The sequence below is a fragment of the Solanum tuberosum genome, unplaced genomic scaffold (assembly GCF_000226075.1).
Source record: "Solanum tuberosum cultivar DM 1-3 516 R44 unplaced genomic scaffold, SolTub_3.0 scf00349, whole genome shotgun sequence".
Lineage (NCBI taxonomy): Eukaryota > Viridiplantae > Streptophyta > Magnoliopsida > Solanales > Solanaceae > Solanum > Solanum tuberosum.
The window spans coordinates 187,264-192,178 of record NW_006239271.1 but is presented as its reverse complement, the minus strand read 5'-3'; positions in this window follow the sequence as shown (position 1 = coordinate 192,178).

The window sequence follows — 4,915 nt, the reverse complement described above, 5'->3', positions numbered from 1 at the left end:
CATTCTTAATTCCTTCTTCAATTCTTTCACCCAACTTGATGATATCTACAAAACTTTTCTTAGCCACAAGCATCATTCTGTCATAGTATTGTGGCTCTTGGGTGGAGATGAAGTAATCTTTCATCTGAGACTCCTCCATATGAAGTCTAGCTCTAGTCTCCTCGGACCTCCATCTAATGGAATAATCTCAGAAGGATTCGCTAGGATTTTTCTTCAGATTTTGGATATAGAACAAGTCAGGCGCATTTTCCACGTTAAATCCAAACCTATTCATGAAATTTGTAACCATATCCACCCATTCGACCCATTTGCGAGGGTCTTGTTCAATGTACCATGATAAGGCTTCCTAGTGAGACTCCTCATGAACAGCTTCATTCGTATTTTTTCGTCCATTCCCACTCCTACAAGTTTGTCACAATACAAACGCAAGTGGGCTTTGGGGTCTCTGATACCATTGAACATCTCAAACTTTGGGGGTTTATACCCTTCAGGTAATTCTAAGCCTGGGTGTATGCATAGATCTTCATAGCTCAACCCTCCTAAACTTTTGCTTCCCTCTACGTATAGCACTCTACTAGACAACTTATCCAATCACTCGGACATGGCATTTATCAGAATATCATTTTGAGAGGATTTTGACTCATGGTAATCATGGGTTAAGAGAGCGGCTTCAACATATATAGAGTTAAGAGTGTGATTTCTAGGAGTATGGGCATATGAGGGGTTCGTAGCAGGTACGCTATGGTTTAAAATTGGTTCGGGCATGTTTAGCGTGCTTTGTTGGTGGTAGTGATGAGGTGGGAATTGGGTATTTGGAATAGGCATATAGGTGGAGCTTGGTTGTGTTTGTGTGTGTGGTAGTGGGAAATTATTTGGATGAGTAGAGTTAGGTCGGGTGATATTAGGTGGAGGATTATTTTGTAAGGTTGTTTGAGTGGTGAGGGGTAGGTTGTCCATGTTTTCCCCAAAAGAGGGGCCGAGAGAAATGGATAATTTGGCCAAATCGCGCATGTTAGTCACCTCTTCCTCTAACTCCAAAACTTTGCGTTCAATTCTCAAAACCGGATCATTAGAGATTTTTCCACCCTCGAAAGTTTCAACCCTTTCATTGGTACTATTGTTATCAACCATTTTTCCTTTGTCTTTGTAACTTTCTACTTGAGGAGGAGGAGAAAGAAGGGTCCATTTTGATTTTGTATGGGCCAGAATGAAAAACAGATCAACCTTAGGGAATGAGAAAACAATAAAATCAACAGAAAAAAAATGTTAGGAGATTAGAACAGTATTATAATAAAAACGTATTGTTTGAAGACGCCCTAAATGCAAAGAACCTCATTGTGCTAGAGGTAGGCATATAAGTGATGCACAATGATTAATTCAAGACTTAATTGCCAATTTGGAGCTTAGAGTTAGGAAATAAAGGAAAACAAACTTTATTTATTGAATAAGATTCAATTTATTACATCATAATTAAGAAAGAGCAAAAACTGGAAATAAACTAAAGGGGCAAGGGATAACATTGGGGAAGAAAAGCCCTAAAAACAACTTCAATGAGGTTGGTCTCCAATGTTGGCACAATTTTCTCTCTCCTCTCTGGACTGATATCATAGTCATAGTTTAGGAGATTGTGAGCCTATCTTCTCTCCCTTTCATCACCAAAACCAAGAAGACCCTCTTCGCTCAAATCTCTATGTTCCGCATCCTTCAAGATCCACACATAATACTCGAGTGTACAGAAAGGTCGTTGCTCTCGAACATCAATTGTTACCACCCTCGCAGTATAGTGTCCACTTATGGGATGTTGGGCCCAAAATAAACTTGTAATGGCCCATATGAGATCGCAATGGTATCATTTGAATTTTCCCGAACTGACGAAGAACTCAGAGAGGCGTATGGTTGAACGCTATTCAGACCAACAATCTAGATGAAGTAAAGCTCATTACCTCTTATGATGGCACGGCGAAGACTCAACCAATAATACTTCAATTGAATTTAAACACCTGAAAACCTTCTTGAATGCATGAACCAGTCTTCCGTTCCTACAGGGGGAGGAAAAAATTTCATCATTTCGAGATGACTAAGAATTTTGTTCCCTACACCTTTCAAAATGTCTACCAATTCGCCCCTCTTGTAAAAGAGTTCAACAGCCCAGAGTTGCAATAAGAAATTGCACCCTTCGAAGTATCTCTTACCCTTAGTGCATGCAGAAAATGTCCTTATTATTTCTGCTAGTATCATAGTCACTATATAGTCTTCTTATGTTGGAGCCTGCCTCGAGTCATCATATGAACCACATAACTCAGGCTAGTGTGGATTTTTCCCTTTTCCATAGGGAAAACTAATGAACCTAGCATTGAAATAGCAAATGCATTGACACAATATATTTCCCACTTTGCAGCGGAGCAAGCAAATTCCCTATTAAGGTCTTAATTACCCCATTCGTCTCCAAAACGTGAATATAGGAATTCTATAGAAATCCATCTCTCCTTTAAACAGCCTAAATCCGGATTATGGTGCATTCCCATTTGCTTTAGAAAAGACCTCGGGGATGGTTTATGCGGTACAATCATCTCACACTCCTTGTAAGAAAGGTCGAGAAACCCGCCAACCTCCTCAATTGTCGAGGTTAGTTCAAAATCCCTAAATTTGAAACCAACCTTTCGAGGTCCAAAAAATTTAACAAAGCCTTCATCAAATGACGATCAGACTCGACGGAGATGAGGGAAGTAAGGCCGTTTGGTAATTCATGCGTCTCTAGTTCTCAATCTCTCTTAATATCTTTCCAACAGTTCCTTGGGATACGACTCACTCCGATCACCATTTGTGTGTTAGGGAAATGAGGAAAAACCATGACTCTGCAAACAAACAACAAACACATTCTAAACTCCATTTTGACATAATTTAATTATTATGATCACATTGACACGTAATATGCAATTTGTCATATTATGTGTTAATGTGATCATAATAACTAAATCAAGCCAAATTATGTCAAAATGGAGTTTAGAATTTGTTTGTTGTTTATTTGCAGAGTCATGGTTTTTCTCATTCCCCCAACACACAAATGGTGATCGGAGTGAGTCGTATCCTAAGGAACTGGTGGAAAGATATTAAGAGAAATCGAGAACTAGAGACGCGTGAATTACCAGGCGGCCTTACTTCCCTCATCTCCGTCGAGTCTGATCGTCATTTGATCAAGGTTTTGTTAAATTTTTTGGACCTCAAAAGGTTGGTTTCAAATTTAGGGACTTTGAACTAACCCCGACAATTGAGGAGGTTGGCGGGTTTCTCGACCTTCCTTACAAGAAGTGTGAGAAGATTGTACCACACAAACCATCCCCGAGGTCTTAATAAAGCAAATGGGATTGCACCATAATCCATATTTAAGTTGTTTAAAGGATGGATGGATTTCTATAGAATTCATATATTCATGTGTTAGAGACGAAGGGGCCATAAAAGCTTTAATAGGGAGTTTGCTTGCTCCGCTGCAAAATGGGAAATATATCGTCTCAATGCGTTTGCTATTGCACTACTAGGTTCATTGGTTTACCCTATTTTAAAGGAAAAATCCACACTAGCCTATGTTATGTGGTTCGCATGATGGCTCGAGGCAAGCTCCAACACAAGAAGGCTATAGTGTCCACGCTACTAGCAGAAATAATAAGGGCATTGTCTGCATGCACTAAGGGTAGGAGATATTTCGAAGGGTGCAATTTCTAATTGCAACTCTGGGCTGTTGAACACTTTTACAAGAGGGACGAATTGGTAGACATTTTAAAAGGTGTAGGGAACAAAATTCTTAGTCATCCCAAAAGGATGGAATTTTTTCCTGCCCCTGTAGGAACGAAAGTTTGGTTCATATATTTGAGAGGGCTTTCAAGTGTTCAAATTCAATGGAAGTATTATTGGTTGAGGCCTCGTTGTGTCATCATAAGAGGTAATGAGCTTTACTTTATCGAGATTATTGGTCTGAGTGGCGTTCAACCATACGCGTTTCTCTGAGTTCTTCGTCAGTTCGGAAAAATTCAAATAATACCTTTGCGATCTCATATGGGTCATTATGAGTATAATTTTGGGCCCAACATCCCACAAGTGGACACTATACAGTGAAGGTGGAAAAATGTGGTAACTATTGATGTTCGAGAGCAACGAATTTTCTGTACACCCGAGTATTATATGTGGTTCTTGGAGGATGCGAAACATAGAGATTTGAGCGAAGGGGGTCTTCCTGGTTTTGGTGATGAAAGGGCGAGAAGATGGGCTCGCAATCTCCTTAACTACGACAATGATATCACTCCAGAGATGAGAGAGCAGATTGTGCCTAACATTGAGACCAACCTCATTGAAGTTGTTTTTAGGGTTTTGGTTCCCCGTGTTATCCCTTGCCCCTTTAGTTTATTTCCATATTTGATCTTTCTTAATTATGATGTGATAAATTGAATCTTACTCAATAAATAAAGATTGTTTTCCTTTATTTCCTAACTCTAAGCTCCAAATTGGAAAATAAGCATTGAATTAATCATTGTGCATCACTTATGTGTCGACTTACCTATGGCTCAACGAAATCCTTTGCATTTAGGGTGTTTACTTCAAACAATATGTTATTATTATAATATTGTTCTAATCTCCTAACATCATTTTTCTATTGATTCTATTGTTTTCCCATTCCCTAAAGTTGATCTGTCTTTCATTCTAGCCCATACAAGATCAAAAGGGACCCTTCTTCTCTTCATCTTCAAAGAGCAAGTTACAAAGACAAAGGAAAAATGGTTGATAACAATAGTACCAATGAAAAGGTTGAAACTTCTGAGGGTGGACAACTCTCTAATGATTTGGTTCTAAGACTTGAACGCAAAATTATGGAGTTAGAGGAAGAGGTGGCCAACATGCGCGATTTGACCAAATTATCCATTTC